Source organism: Bos grunniens, chromosome 28, assembly GCF_055505025.1.
Source record: "Bos grunniens cultivar Pamir isolate PY7600 chromosome 28, Bosgru_T2T1.0, whole genome shotgun sequence".
NCBI lineage: Eukaryota > Metazoa > Chordata > Mammalia > Artiodactyla > Bovidae > Bos > Bos grunniens.
In genome coordinates, this window is record NC_141192.1 from 40,764,305 (window position 1) to 40,781,228 (window position 16,924).

General features: G+C 46.4%; 1 protein-coding gene across 2 annotated transcripts in view; it reads left to right on the plus strand.

Moving 5' to 3' along the window:
• Positions 1-16,924, plus strand: part of SIPA1L2 (signal induced proliferation associated 1 like 2) — a 249,055-nt gene that overhangs the window by 23,413 nt on the left and 208,718 nt on the right. The gene's annotated exons all lie outside the window — the stretch shown is intronic.

The window sequence follows — 16,924 nt, forward strand, 5'->3', positions numbered from 1 at the left end:
TATTGAGTGTAGCACTTTCACAGCATCATCTTTCAGGATTTGAAATAGCTTAACTGGAATTCCATCACCTCCCCTAGCTTTGTTTATAGTGGTGCTTCTTAAGGCTCATTTGACTTCACATTCCAGGATGTGTGGCTCTAGGTGAGTGATCACACCATCGTGATTATCTGGGTCGTGAAGATCTTTTTTGTACAGTTCTTCTGTGTATTCTTCTATATTCTTGTATATTGTGTGTATACTTGCATATTCTTATATGCAGAATACATCATGAGAAACGCTGGGCTGGAGGAAGCACAAGCTGGAATCAAGATTGCCGGGAGAACTATCAATAACCTCAGATATGTAGATGACACCACCCTTATGGCAGAAAGTGAAGAGGAACTAAAAAGCCTCTTGATGAAAATGAAGAAGGAGAATGAAAAAGTTGGCTTAAAGCTCAACATTCAGAAAACTAAGATCATTGGCATCTGGTTCCATCACTTCATGGGAAATAGGTGGGGAAACAGTGGAAACGGTGTCAGACTTTATTTTTTTGGGCTCCAAGATGGTGCAGATGGTGATTGTAGCCATGAAATTAAAAGACACTTACTCCTTGGAAGGAAAGTTATGACCAACCTAGATAGCATATTTAAAAGCAGAGACATTACTTTGCCAACAAAGGTCCATCTAGTCAAGGCTATGGTTTTTCCAGTGGTCGTGTATGGATGTGAGAGTTGGACTATAAAGAAAGCTGAGCACCGAAGAATTGATGCTTTTGAACTGTGGTGTTGGAGAGGACAATCTTGAGAGTCCCTTGGACTGCAAGGAGACCTAACCAGTCCACCCTAAAAGAGATCAGTCCTGGGTGTTCATTGGAAGGACTGATGCTGAAGCTGAAACTCCAATACTTTGGCCACCTCATACAAAGAGTTGACTCACTGGAAAAGACCTTAATGCTGGGAAGGATTGGGGGCAGGAGGAGAAGGGGACAACAGAGGATCAGACGACTGGATAGCATCATCAACTCGATGGACATGGGTTTGGGTAGACTCCAGGAGTTGGTGATGGACAGGGAGGCCTGGCTTGCTGCGATTCATGGGGTTGCAAAGAGACGGACACGACTGAGTGACTGAACTGAACTGATCTTTTAATTTACTTAAAAATTAGTAAAATTTTAAACTTGGTCACACATTAGGGTCACACTGTATTTTTATGGACAGTGCAAGGCTAGGCCTGGTCATGATCAACAGTCGTGTCATCTCTGAATGTTTAGATTACAGGTAATTTCCAGAATTGTTGGAAGACAGTTCTATATTTGATGCCTCTGGAGAATATATAGACCCCTGTTAGACTTGGAGGTCATCCCCTTGACTCCATTGGAGGCGTGTGTGACTGCTAGAGACCACCTGTAACTTTGCTTTTTGCCTCTGATCTGGGACTTCTGAAGCCTTGATCAGCATACCTGTGAAAAAAATCTAGTATGAAGTCTTATAAAAATGATATATTTTCAGTATAATACCTTTTGGAATAGAGACCTTGTCAAGTTTATTGGAAAAGTACTGCTTACCATCCTGCTCATTCAGCTTCTCAGCTGAAGTTTAAGCTGAAGGTCAGAGAGCATCCTTGGCCCTCTGTGTTTTGGGTCTTATTTGTTAGCACATACAGCTTTTTTTAAAAACTCATTTTAGAAGTGTGAGTCAAAGTTGCTTTCTGGACAGAGGTGCTTCCTCCAGTTGTATTGCCTTTATTTCTCTTTATGTATTCACTTTATTCTGCTTTTATCAGACACTTGCCCTGGTGTTGTGATGAGTTCAAGCTTGTAGAGACTGGTGTTGGAGGTGGGGGGCTCCCATGCTGAGGGGGCCTGAGCCCTGAGCTGATCCTGGGACCTGGGATCCCATCCAGGTGCCAGGGGTGGTCCTTGTCAGGGTTGTGTGTGGAGTTGTGTGTGTGTGTGTGATTTGAAGGCAGACCCCAGAGAGCTTATAAATATTTTATTGTTTATTAAACTCAGTAGAATTTCTCATGTGTTTCATTTTAAAAAATCTGTAGATATAAGCAAATCTCTCTCCTTCCTGTCATCTTTGATAGTCCTTAGACTTAACCCAGAAAACGACACTCCTATGAATGCAATCATAATACACGTAGGAAGAAAGAAAGTCATTTAAAGAATTGTGCAGTTCATTCACTGAAACTGAGCATTAGGGGATTAAAATGATGAGTCACAGTTACACATGCAACATTGTCTTGTTCTGTAACTATGACCAAACAAAAGTAATGCAAAAAGGAGCAGTTTCCCATGTTAAGTGCAATTAATTTCAAACAAATACCACTCGTATCAGTATTTAAAGGTTGTAATGTGGTAAGTGAGCTTGCTTGCTTCTTGCTTATTAATTTATCTAGTCAGAGTCAGATTGATGACATGCTGTTTGCAGGAGATAATATATATCTAAATAGTTTCTGCTTTAAAAAAAAAGATTTATCTACTTACTTATTTTTGTCTACACCGGGTCTTCCTTGCTGCGCGTGGACCTTCTTTAGTTGTACTGCACGGGCTTCTCATTGCGGTGACTTCTCCTGTTGCAGAGGCAGGCTCTGGGTGCTCCGGCTTCAGTAGTTGTGGCTTTTGGGCTCTAGAGTGAGGGCTTAGTAGTTGCAGTGGATGGACTTAGTTCCCTGTGGCATGTGAAATCTTCCCCAGCCAGGGATTGAACCTGTGTCCCCTGTATTGGCAGGTGGATTTTCAACCTCTAGACCACTAGGGAAGCCCTCTGTTTTGTTATAGAGAGACCCTCTCATGGAAGACATGCATTTTTGCATTGATAGAAATGGGAGAAGAGATTTTAAAGCACTTTCAGTAAATTCAGTTTATTCACTTTAAACTTTTATGCAAAAAGTAAGCAAATTATGTATTTCACAGTTTATCTTTGAATCTGTCACTGGTGGCCCGTTTATTCTCTAAACTTATCGTACATTTGTCTTTTGGTGACCAAAACGGATTCTGGATTTTGTGTACTTCTATGTCACAGTTGACAACTAACTATAAAATATCACAGTCCTAGTACTCGTAATGGTCATGATTAGTCATGAGTCTCACCATACCAGTCCAACAGCTTCCAAACTGCACTGCAGGTAGTTGATGTGGGTCATTACCCTGAGTTAGCTTTCAGAGAAGCGAAGTTAAATTGTGAAATACAAGCCATTAGAAAAGGGATCACTTTAAAATCAGCTTCCGCTTCTTAAAAGTGGGGGAATAGCATTAGGTAACATCTGACTTCATGAAGACAGATCTATAGTTGGTGGAGGGAGTAGTTGGTGGATAGGATGATCTTTGGAAGAGTTCTTTTTTTTTTATTAAAAAAATTAAAAAAAAATATTTAGCTGTGGCTGCACTGTGTCTTCATTGCTGCACTGGGCTTTCTCTAGTTGCGGTGAGTGGGGCTACTCTGCATCGCAGTGCAAGCGCTTCTAATTGTAGTGATTTCTCTTGTTGCGGAGCGTGGCTTCTGGAGCATATGGGCTTCAGTAATTGTGGTGCACGGGCTTAGTTTTCCTGTGGCATGTGGGATCTTCCCCGACCAGGGGTTAAACCCCTGTCCCTTGCACTGGTGGGCGGGTTGTTAACTGAAGCACCAGGAAAGTCCTGGAAGAGTTCTTTTGTGCTGGGAAATGAAGGCAGGGCAGAGGGACGTCATAGCTCCTCTGGCCAGGTTGGCCTGCCTGGCCCGCCTGGCACTTGGTGGGTGTTTCTGCCTCGAGGGCTTGTCTTAACCAGGAGTGCTGGTCAACCCCTAACTCTACATGGACCTCCTCCTGTTTGCGATCTGTGCATGGAGATACAAATGTGCAGCAAATACAGAAAACCTTTATTAAGTTGAGTCTTCTGACAGTACCCAAATGCAAAGATAATGTTTTAAGTAAGAGAAGGATCATATATAATTGGCTGAGGTTGTGTTAAGAGGGTAGGACAAGAGAGAGAATATTGAAAGCAGTGGACAGCCCATTTGTTTGCTTTCCAGGTGGCCTGTCCTCTGCGCCATCTCTTGCTGGACCTTTGTCCCCTTGTGAGAGGCTGTACCTGAGATTCTCTGTCTGTTCCTCTCCAGAGATGAAAGGTGGGGTCTGGGTGGGAGATGGAAACTTTACCAGGTAACCCTACACCTGTGCTGGAAGACTTCAAACAAAGCTGCTCCTCCAGGGCTCTGGGTCAAATGTTAACAGGCCAGAGGAAAAAAGGGACGATGTAGATTTCCTGTATATTCCAGTCACGCCAGTCTGCTAGGCCAAGCTCTGTGCAGTTTCTAGTGAAGTAGGAGATTAATAATTGTGCAGGGATTTGAGGTGGGGAATTTACCCCAATGACATAATCACAGTTGCTCTAAAAGACATGTAGAAAGATGCTCATGCAGTATTAGTTATAGCGTGCGAAACTGAAAAAATATTGGCAGTAAGACATTAAATTATGATTCTCCATATGATCAAGTAATTTAAATCAATTAAATAGCTTGTTTTATAAGGCCGCTTAATGACATGGGAAAGTGTGCATAGAATATTAAATGAAAAAATTTATTGCTAAGCAGTATATATAATAGATCCCCATTTCACAGGAAAATTAAGTATGCATATGCATTAACAGAATAGGATACATTAAAAAATTTACGGTGGTTATTACTTATGATTGTGTTATGTCTAATTATCATTTTTTCTCTTTTGCACTTTTTCCAAGTTTTTTCTAAAATGAACATACTAATTTTATAACAGGAAAAACATAATATTAAAATATTTGAATTATAGAGACAGGTATGGTGGTGGTGGTTTAGTTGCTAAGTCGTGTCTGACTCTTGTTAACCCATGGACTATAGCCCACCAGGCTTCTCTGTCCATCGAATTTTCCAGACAAGAATACTGGAGTGGTTGTTATTACCTTCTCCAGAGGATCTTCCTGATCCATGGATTGAACCCAGGTCTCCTGCATTGTGGGTGGTCTCCTGCATTGATGGTGGATTCTTTACTGACTGAGCCACTTGGGAAGCCCTCTGACAGATATATGTGTCCTTTACAATTATTAGTATGTTTCTGTATAGTTTTTTGGCTTAATATGTAAATTTGGTTTTATTTTATTACGTAGTCTTTTTTGATTTGTATTTTTGAGTTATGTTTAACAGAAGTTTTCGAGACAAGTAATTAGCAAACATTTATTAGATACTTCTATGTCTAATAAATATGTTTTTAGTACATGTTCTTTACCATAAAGGCATTTATAATCTAAGTTAATATCATGTAGGTAGATGTCCTTTGAAAATTATTTGATCTTGTATGTTAGAGTTTAAGCATTAGATTCATTTAACCCTTTGACTGCCTTCTTTCATTTAAACTTGTTGCATGGGAAAAAATATGTATACTTTAAAGGCATTAAATTCATTCATGGAATTTACTTTTTAATATTAATAATGTAATTTATTTGTATGGCACTGAATGACTTGTGTTTATATACATTATTTAGTTCTCACAGCTATCTTTCCATGGTTGTGGAGACATTTTCCCCAGTTGTTATTAAGAGTTAAATTAGAGAGTTTGGTGTTTACTTTAAAAATACCATTCATACTCTGCCTATTTTTGAGAGGGAGGCTCAGGAGGGAGGGGATATAAGTATACCTATGACTGATTCATGTTGATGTATGGCAGAAACCAACACAGTATTGTAAAGCAATTATCCTTCAGTTAAAAATAAATTTTAAAAAAAGCTCTGCCTATTTTTGAGAGTAGTGATACCTTGACTCAGATAACATGCATGTCTTTTTTAGCATTATATTAGTAATTACTGGCCCTTTGATATTATGCTTTTTGACATTTACATTAAAAATAAAAATTAGCTAATTTGTAAGTTATAAGGTCTCAAAAAAAATAGTTCATTCTTCTTGCATGCCTGTTAGTGCTCCTATTAAAATTCTGAAATGACTTATTAAATTAAGTGCAGTGTCAAAGGCTAATTGTCTCTCTGTGAATTAGTCTACATGACTTATGAGAGAATGATTTAAGAATTATGTTTGAATAGCAACTCTGGAGTCAGCTTTTAGTATCTATCAAATTGTAATGATTGTAGATGAGTATTAATCAGTTATGAAGTCCATTCTCGTGCTGTTATGAAAGATGCCTCTAAAATACATGCAGTGTTAGTGTCCTTGAATTTATTTCGGTTGTGAGCATGCCACATCTGTGGCACAGATGTGTGGTCTGAACACGCTGTGTCTAGAGCAGCCCTCCCCAGCGGTCAGAACGCAGTGACCATCTCTGGCTCTGAGAACGGTCAGTGCATGTTTGTGTGTGTGGGTTGGGGGAGGTGATGGATTAGTAGAGAATCAGAGATCCTATATCTAAATTTTGTTTATAGTTTGTGAAATTGTATTTCATATGTCAGTGCGATCTTAGTGGGGTGAGTGTGAAGTGTGGCGCCGCCTTTCTTCAGCCTGTCTCTTGAGCACCTGCCACGGTGGTTTGGGCACTGTGGCAACCCTGAGTTCGAATCAGAGTTCACTGCCATCTTGGTAAGTTGCAACTTGCTTTACACGTCTCCTAATGCTTTTCTATGATTTTTGACCATGGCCTTGGCATGTGGTCTTAGAGCTCCCTGACCAGGGAGTGAACCTGTGCCTCTTGTGTTGGGAGCATGCAGTCTTGACCACTGGACCTCCATGTCTCTAAATGTGATGGAACGTGGTGCCTATTGGGAAAGCTGGTTGTGAGATCGCTGAGGATGCTTGTGCAAGTGCTTTGCCTGGCACTTGGTGGGTGCCCAGTGACTTCAAGTCACTGTTCCTCGTTGGCATTACTGAGCACCTAGTGTGAGCTGAGGCAGGTACCTCATGTGTGGGCATGCTAAAACCACAGGAGAGGATGTTCTGGTGAGGAAACATACTACTGCCTGCCAGCTTAAGCCAAAACCCAAAAAATCAAGGATCTCTTCAAGGATTACTATTCCTTTCATGAGTGATTGGGTTCGATCCCTAGGTCGGGAAGCCCCTGGAGGAGGGCATGGCAACGCACTCCAGTATTCTTGCCTGGATAATCCCATGGACAGAGGAGCCTGGTGGGCTACAGTCCATAGGGTCTCAAAGAGTCCGACACAGCTGAATGACTTAGCACACACGAGTGATTGGAGGGTTGGAGACAAAGTTGATTGGAAGAAACTTGGCTGGAATCTTGCAGGGGAGGCTCCCTCAAGCTGAACAGCCTTCTGGAATCCTTTGAAGAATCCCGAACTTGGCTGAGGAAGCATTGTGCGCTGTGTTCTGCTGGCTGGAATTAAGCCCTATATGGAGTCAAGTCAGTTTGCTTGAGGAGTACCATTTCTCAGATGTAAAGAGAGAGTATGTAGCTGACAGGTAAAGGATGACCAGAGACATTTTGTGGATGGAGTTTCATGTTCATTCCTGTTTAACTTCCTGGTCACTTAACTTCTTGGATTTCAGAGGTGTCTTTTGCCAGATACCCTTTTACTTCATGGGAAACAGGTAGCTACCTACCTTTCTGAATGCTTCTCTTAGGACCTAGAAGAGGAAGTTGCGCTGATAAGAGTGGTGGCGTAGTCTTGTGGCTGGTGTTAGGGTGGGCCTGAGGGCCTGGCTGCATCTGAATGTCGCTGTGACCTCCCTGTGACCGGCCGCGCTCCTGGCCTGCACGAGCGCTCCCGTCCTTCTGGCCCTTCCCATCCAGCATCTGTCCTCCCCCCACACTCTGCAGCTCCTGGCCTCACGAGCGCTCCCGTCCTTCTGGTCCTTCCCATCCAGCATCTGTCCTCCCCCCACACTCTGCAGCTCCTGGCCTCACGAGCGCTCCCGTCCTTCTGGTCCTTCCCATCCAGCATCTGTCCTCCCCCCACACTCTGCAGCTCCTGGCCTCACGAGCGCTCCCGTCCTTCTGGCCCTTCCCATCCAGCATCTGTCCTCCCCCCACACTCTGCAGCTCCTGGCCTCACGAGCGCTCCCGTCCTTCTGGTCCTTCCCATCCAGCATCTGTCCTCCCCCCACACTCTGCAGCTCCTGGCCTCACGAGCGCTCCCGTCCTTCTGGTCCTTCCCATCCAGCATCTGTCCTCCCCCCACACTCTGCAGCTCCTGGCCTCACGAGCGCTCCCGTCCTTCTGGCCCTTCCCATCCAGCATCTGTCCTCCCCCCACACTCTGCAGCTCCTGGCCTCACGAGCGCTCCCGTCCTTCTGGTCCTTCCCATCCAGCATCTGTCCTCCCCCCACACTCTGCAGCTCCTGGCCTCACGAGCGCTCCCGTCCTTCTGGTCCTTCCCATCCAGCATCTGTCCTCCCCCCACACTCTGCAGCTCCTGGCCTCACGAGCGCTCCCGTCCTTCTGGCCCTTCCCATCCAGCATCTGTCCTCCCCCCACACTCTGCAGCTCCTGGCCTCACGAGCGCTCCCGTCCTTCTGGTCCTTCCCATCCAGCATCTGTCCTCCCCCCACACTCTGCAGCTCCTGGCCTCACGAGTGCTCCCGTCCTTCTGGCCCTTCCCATCCAGCATCTGTCCTTCCCCCACACTCTGCAGCTCCTGGCCTCACGAGCGCTCCCGTCCTTCTGGCCCTTCCCATCCAGCATCTGTCCTTCCCCCACACTCTGCAGCTCCTGGCCTCACGAGCGCTCCCGTCCTTCTGGTCCTTCCCATCCAGCATCTGTCCTCCCCCCACACTCTGCAGCTCCTGGCCTCACGAGCGCTCCCGTCCTTCTGGCCCTTCCCATCCAGCATCTGTCCTCCCCCCACACTCTGCAGCTCCTGGCCTCACGAGCGCTCCCGTCCTTCTGGCCCTTCCCATCCAGCATCTGTCCTCCCCCCACACTCTGCAGCTCCTGGCCTCACGAGCGCTCCCGTCCTTCTGGCCCTTCCCATCCAGCATCTGTCCTCCCCCCACACTCTGCAGCTCCTGGCCTCACGAGCGCTCCCGTCCTTCTGGCCCTTCCCATCCAGCATCTGTCCTCCCCCCACACTCTGCAGCTCCTGGCCTCACGAGCGCTCCCGTCCTTCTGGCCCTTCCCATCCAGCATCTGTCCTCCCCCCACACTCTGCAGCTCCTGGCCTCACGAGCGCTCCCCAGCTTACCCTCAGGCCTGTCCTTGTGCTTCCACTGCTTGGCGCCGATGGACACGCCCACGTGTTGGGACACCTTCGTCTCCCTCCCCGCAGCTTCCTTGGGACCCCTTTCTTCCCTTGCTCCTCTGGTGCGTCTGGTCACTTTCCCTCTGCCATCCATGCGCTCTCCTGCCCTCGGTACCTTTGAAGTGTTGGGAGTCCTTCGGTCTGCTCCCTCTGGGTGACCCCACCTTCCTGGTAGCCTGTCTTACTGTCTCTGTGATAGAGACCTCTACAGAGTTACCTGTCTGACGTTTTTCTTGCCACCTTCTTGCCATCTTCCCTGGATAATCTTGATACATTTCAAAGTAGATGAGCCCATTCTGGAGCTTTTATCTTCCCCATAAATCCCTTCTTCCCAGTATGATGCTATCAGCACCAGCCTAGTCTTCTGGTTAGACCAACCTTGCTGTCCACTCTAGCTTACTCCTCACGCCAGTCAGTCCAGTCGGTCACCATCATCTTCTGCTTCAGAAATAATTCTTGAATCTCTTTCACCTCCACTGCTCCTGCCTTACTTCTGGATGAATTTTCCTTCTTAGAAATAGCTCCTTAGCCTCTGTGTCGGTATGGTACTCAGTAGTCACATGTCCCCTTTTACACTGAAATTAGTTAAAATTGAAAATGGAAATTCAGCTCCCCAGCCTCACGAGCCGTATGTCAGGTGTTGGGGAGCCGCGTGTGGCTGGTGGCTGCCATACTGGAGAGCACAGCAGGACACTCCCAGCTGTGTTGGACGTCACTGCCCAGCTGGTGGATGGTTCTCTTGGACATCACTGTCCAACAACTGACCTCTCTGTTGTGAGTTCTCTCCTTCTTCATCTCATCCTTCTTATGGTCGCCCGGTGCTTGCTTTGTAGAAACAGGGAGTCAGTTACGACACACTCCTGCCTGAAAATGTCTGTTGGATACTGACATGTGGTCTGTGCCCCTCAGCACAGCACATGAGTCCTTCACTGCTCACTCCCCCGCTCCGCCCTGACCTGCCCTCCAAGCTCAGAGACCCCTGCTTCTCTCCCTTGCCTCATCCCTCTCTGCTTGCAATAGCCCCCTTCATCTCCTTCAGACTTACAGGCTCATCATCTTTTTCTGGAAGTGACATTTCCCCACTGCCCTGCAACCTGTGTTTGCTGCCCTGACCCCCTCATTTGGGGGGTGTCTCTAGGGCACCATCTTCCAATGTTTTTATCCATGTACCTTCTGAAATAATCTTTTGTAAACTATGCACTCCTTCCCTTGGGAGTGCATATGTGCCTTACATTTTATGTAAGGTAATGTCAACTTACATTTTCAGTTGATTTCTGACCTTTTTTTAAAAATCAAAAGTTCAAGTGATTTATTTTTGTGAACAAGAAATAGAAAACATTAAATATCAAATAAGATGAAAATAATATGAGAGTTGACTTAGTTGGGATACATCTTTGGCAGTATGACTTGAAAGAATTTTTGCATTTTGATTTTAACCACCTTATATAGGTGATTGGAGAAGGCAATGGCACCCCACTCCAGTACTCTTGCCTGGCAAACCCCATGGATGGAGGAGCCTGGTGGGCTGCAGTCCATGGGGTCTCGAAGAGTCGGACATGACTCAGTGACTTCACTTTCACTTTTCACTTTTATGCATTGGAGAAGGACATGGCAACCCACTCCAGTGTTCTTGCCTGGAGAATCCCAGGAATGGGGGAGCCTGGTGGGCTGCCGTCTATGGGGTCACACAGAGTCGGACACGACTGAAGCGACTTAGTAGTAGTAGTAGTATACAGGTGATTAACCACCACTTGCATATAGTTCACGTATGTTTGTTATCTGTGCTGTATCTCTAGCTTGGCTTGAACAGTTTGGCATTTGGGGAAAAAATTCCAGGTATTTTCAAGAGAATTTGTATCGTTAACCTACTCTTCTCATTTATTTTCTCTGAATCCAGAACATCTCCAAATGGGCCAAGTTTTGCTCCTAACGGAAAAATGCTTAGGCATAAAATTGGAAACCTTTCTGAGTTTAAGCAGTCGTGGTTAATCAATAAGGAGACTCCCTGATAATCATTATTTTGAATTACCCCCTTTGTTTGGTGTCTCAGAGGTTTCCGAACTTTGGAACAATGCATCAGGGTAAGATTTCAGTGAAAGGGGAGCTTTTGGGAAGATAGGCATGTCCTTTCATTGGCAGGTGGAGATCTGGAAATTGATTCCTTAAATCAGCCTTCAGTTTAGTTCAGTTCAGTCACTCAGTCATGTCTGACTCTTTGCAACCCCATGAACCACAGCATGCCAGGCCTCCCTGTCCATCACCAACTCCTGGAGTCCACCCAAACCCATGTCCATTGAGTCGATGATGCCATCCAACCATCTCATCCTCTGTCGTCCCCGTCTCCTCCTGCCCTCAATCTTTCCCAGCATCAGGGTCTTTTCCAATGAGTCAACTCTTCACATCAGGTGGCCAAAGTATTGGAGTTTCAGCTTCAGCATCAGTCCTTCCAATGAACACCCAGGACTGATCTCTTTTAGGATGGACTGGTTAGGTCTCCTTGCAGTCCAAGGGACTCTCAAGAGTCTTCTCCAACACCACAGTTCAAAAGCATCAATTCTTTGGTGCTCAGCTTTCTTCACCATCCAGCTCTCACATCCGTACACGACCACTGGAAAAACCATAGCCTTGACTAGATGGACCTTTGTTGGCAAAGTAATGTTTCTGCTTTTGAATATGCTATCTAGGTTGGTCATAAGTTTCCTTCCAAGGAGTAAGCGTCTTTTAATTTCATGGCTGCAGTCACCATCTGCAGTGATTTTGGAGCCCAGGAAAATAAAGTCAGCCACTGTTTCCACTGTTTCCCCATCTATTTCCCATGAAGTGATGGGACCGTATGCCATGATCTTAGTTTTCTGAATGTTGAGCTTTAAGCCAACTTTTTCACTCTCCTCTTTGACTTTCATCAAGAGGCTCTTTAGTTCTTCTTCACTTCTGCCATAAGGGTGGTATCATCTGCATATCTGAGGTTATTGATATTTCTGCCGGCAATCTTGATACCAGCTTGTGCTTCCTCCAGCCCAGTGTTTCTCATGATGTACTCTGCATATAAGTTAAATAAGCAGGGTGACAATATACAGCCTTGATGTACTCCTTTTCCTATTTGGAACCAGTCTGTTGTCCCATGTCCAGTTCTTACTGTTGCTTCCTGACCTGTATACAGGTTTCTCAAGAGGCAGGTCAGGTGGTCTGGTATTCCCATCTCTTTCAGAATTTTCCAGTTTATTGTGGTTCACACAGTCAAAGGCTTTGGAAAAGTCAATAAAGCAGAAATAGATGTTTTCCTGGAACTCTCTTGCTTTTTCGATGATCCATCAGATGTTGGCAATTTGATCTCTGGTTGCTCTGCCTTTTCTAAAACCAGCTTGAACATCTGGAACTTCACGGTTCACGTATTGCTGAAGCCTGGATGGAGAATTTTAAGCATTGCTTTACTAGTGTGTGAGATGAGTGCAACTGTGTGGTAGTTTGAGCATTCTTTGGCATTGCCTTTCTTTGGGATTGGAATGAAAACTGACCTTTTCCAGTCCTGTGGCCACTGCTGAGTTTTCCATATTTGCTGGTATATTGAGTGCAGCACTTTCACAGCATCATGTTTCAGGATTTGAAATCACCTTTCAAGCTACTCCTTGAACTTTGCTCATGGACTCCTGAGAGTCTCTGGGGCCCTTGGGGCTTTGCACCTTGCTTGGAAGACCGCAGCCACGGGGCAGGCTGGTCTCCATCATGCCTGGCCTTGGCAGGGCAGCCTGGTGTTCAGATGTGGCTGAATCCCATTTCACTGGCTTTGGCCTGCCCTGGGCTCTGCTGTTTTCCTTGGAGGTGCTGCTGGGGACCGCAGCTGAAGCCCTCTTACTCCTTGTGGGTTTGTCTCGGCCACCGCCAGCCACAGGAAGCAGGTTCCTTGCCTTATGCTCAGGGAGGAATGGAAGTATTTTGGTCGTTGAAAACAACTGTTTTTATAGAGGCCTACACGATTCTGTGGAACATTACATAACCAGCCTGAGAGGCCTGGGAGGATGATTGTGTTCCCTCTGGCTGGCTGCAGGGCTGTGGCGTGTCCTGAGGCTTCTGTTCCTTCCTGATGTGACCCTGGGCCTCCTGTTCTGGCACCAGCAGGAGTCCAGGACCAGCCTCTGCTTGCTGCCTGGCCAGCTCAAACCTTGCCGTGTCAGCCAGCAGTCTCTCTTGTTAACATAGATTGTCATCTCTTTTAGGAAATTATATAAACACACACCCCCAGGCGATAGAGAAAAAGAAAAAGTCAGTTTCAGGCAGTGAGAGTTTGATGCCGTCATCCTAGCAACTCACCCCCTCACCCCTTCCCACCCACAGCTTCCACCTCACCAGGGGTCGGGCATGTGCCAGGATGAGGCGGTCTTGCCCTTACAAGCATGAAGTAACCAGAATACGTTAGAAATGCCTGATTGAAAATAAAAGGGCGTGTTGATTTTGGCCCTACCTTATTAGGGAGGGTAAACTTAATTGTATGCTTTGTGTTTTCAGATTGTGCCTTCTAATTCTGATTAATACAGCACCTCACAGATAGGCAAAGAGATGTTGGCTTTTTTTGAGGTGGGGGATAACCATCACCAACACTGAAAACTCAAAGTCGCTTTCCTGCTTATAGTTCCTTCCAGAGCTGAGCTTAAAGTTCTCAGCATCCCTGGCAAGGCTGATGAGGGATTATTGTCTTGCTTTCAGAGTCAGTGTAGGCCAGGAGAGGCAATAAACTCTGGCCTGGATTATTGCCATGGTTCAGGCAAGAGCCTTGCACAGATGCAAGCAAAGCCCAAGCGTTTGCTTTCTAATGCCTAGTGCAGTTTGTTGTTAAATTTTTCATCCAATACATCTAACATACCTTCAGGAAGGTGCTTCTCATCTCAGACAGGAGGTGCCAGTGTAAAGATGGGATTACTGCATGGTTTGGGGAGGACTTTTCGGGGGTGCATTTCTGCAGAGCCTGCTGAGCTTGTGCTGTGGCCTCCCTCCAGCCCTGGTGCATGTGGTGACATTCATTTTCGTAGGACACTTAGGCCTGGCACAAAGAAAGCTGTTTTGCCTGGATCTGCTGGGAGTCCAAGAGGGGGTTTATGTTAGAGCCCAAAGGGATCAGTGCAGCCACCCTTACCAAACAAAAAGCCATCAAGGCTACTTCTTGCTAGGGAGCCACTCAGGGTGGGCACCCAGGGGCGCACACCATGGATTGTGGGTCCCCCCAGACCTGCCAGCACGTTGTGATCTGATAATGTACAGAAGGGCTTCCCTGGTGGCTCAGTGGGTAAAGAATCTGCCTGCAATGCAGGAGACTCAGGTTCGATCCCTGGATTGGGAATATCCCCTGAAGGAGGAAATGGCAACCCACTACAGTTTTCTTGCCTGGAGCTTCCCATGGACAGAGGAGCCTGGTGGGCTACAGTCCAAGGGGTCGCAGAGTTGGACACAGCTGAGCACACACGCGTTCATTCAGTGTACAGAAGGTGATGCAACTTCCAGCAACAGGTAAAATTTGCCCTTGGCTAGAATTCTTCTTGGCAGAGTTTTGCTGAAAAACTGTCTGCAATTCTGTTGTCCTGAATCCTCCTGCCAAGTGGTGCAGTTCGTGGGAGATACAAGGTGTCAGGAAACAGCCATTGGATGAGGTCCACCATGGAACGTGGAGCTCTTACTGGCTTTGGCAGAATAGGTACCTTTGCAGCCTGCTGTGTTCCAGGCGACCAATCGCAGCTCCCTGGGTATTTTAAAAAAGAATGTATCTGTAATCCAGGTCCGGAACCCCTACCCCACCCGCATTCTGTTGCAGTCCAGGTATTAAAGCCTGTGACCTTGTGCTGTTCGCCCAGCAGACAGCTTGTACCTCTTGTTTGTTCAGGGAAGTGACGTTATAGGATCTGATAGACTTCAGGTCATCCAGGAAATTGCCCAATCAGCAATTGTTGAATTAAATTTAAATGAGTGTATTAAAAAGCAGAGATATTACTTTGCCAACAAAGGTCTACCTAGTCAAGGCTATGGTTTTTCCAGTGGTCATGTATGGATGTGAGAGTTGGACTGTGAAGAAAGCTATGCGCTGAAAAATTGGTGCTTTTGAACTGTGGTGCTGGAGAACTCTTGAGAGTCCCTTGGACTGCAAGAAGATTCAACCAGTCCATCCTAAAGGCCCTGGGTGTTCATTGGAAGGACTGATGCTGAGGCTGAAACTCCAATACTTTGGCCACCTCATGCGAAGAGTTGACTCGTTGAAAAGACCCTGATGCTGGGAGGGATTGGGGGCAGGAGGAGAAGGGGACGACAGAGCATGAGATGGCTGGATGGCACCACCAGCTCGATGCACATGAGTTTGAGTGAACTCTGGGAGTTGGTGATGGACAGGGAGGCCTGGCGTGCTGCGATTCATGGGGTCGCAAAGAGTCGGACACGAGTGAGTGATTGCACTGAACTGAACTGAGCAGGCTAAAAATCCCAAGGCTGAGAAGTCTTTTATTTGGGGTGGGCATGTCACGTAACTCAGGGACCAGCTTCTAGCCAGAGAATAAACTTGTTTTACCGAATGCATCACACTGACCACCTTTGTCCCAAGAGGTCAGGGACAGTTTCAGGGTTGAGATGCTTCTGAGGCCTGATTGTCTTGGTTCATCTCAGTCTGGCTCACCGGTCTCTACTGATGCCTTCTGGATGAACCAAAGAACAACAGATGTCTTTCAGTTGGGCGCAAGTTGTCTTTTAAAGGGACAGTGACACAAAAGAGCAGCAGGTCTCTTACCCTTTGAGAGCCAGGAAAGGACAGCTGGGAGTTCAGGGCCAGGTTGAGGATGAAGGGGCAGTGATCAGAAAGCCTTGTCAATTTTAGGACCAGCTGCAGTGCAGAGGCTATGGGTCTGGCTTTAAGAAAATGGAGGGGACTTCCTTGTCCTTCCAGTGGTTAAGATTTGACCTTCCTATGCAGGGGATGCGGGTTCAGTCCCTGGCTGGGGAGTAAGATCCTACATGTCTGCAAAAAACATCCCACATCCCATGTGTCTCCAGAAAACCCAAACATAAAACAGAAACATATTGCGACATATTCAATAAAAAACTTTTACAGTGGTCCATAAAAAACAAACAAAAAAACCCCAAGAAAATAGAGATGTGAAGATCTTATTGCAGAGAACAGTTTTGTGAAATGAGGTGTTTTTTACCTTACAAAAGTTTTCTTTCAGATACCCCAGATGTAGCCTGTCTAGAGGGAATTCAGTTTGGGGTTCTCCTCTGAAATTTCTAAAGTCTTCACTGCTGCTACAAAGCCAAGAGGTTATCTCCCTTGACTGGATGGCTGTATCGGTATCCTGAATTCTTTTGACTCCCAGATCAAATCTTGAAGTCCAGACCCCTCCAGGCCAACACAGAGGCTGTTGTCACCTGGCTTCTGCTGAATCCACCATCCGTACTTGCACCTTCTCACCCAGACCGTTTGTCCTGCAGCACTTCTCCCTGGGGGTGGCCACTTCCCTGACTTTTCACTCTATGCTTGCTTGCTTGGTCATCTCTGCTCATCCTTCAGTTCTCCAGTGACACCAGTGCCGAGCACACTTTCCTGACCACGCTTTTCTGATCCCCTTCCATCCTGCCCTCACCACGCATTCTCGTCTTCCTCACCTGGTGCATAACTGCAGCTCACTGTGCCTGCCTGGGGCTTGCCTCTCTTCCCAGGTGGGCAGCAGCACCTGCAGAGACCACGTGACCTCCTCACTGGCCTGGTTGTCAGTACAGTTCTTAGACCTCACAGTCAGGTTTGTGGAATGAATGAGG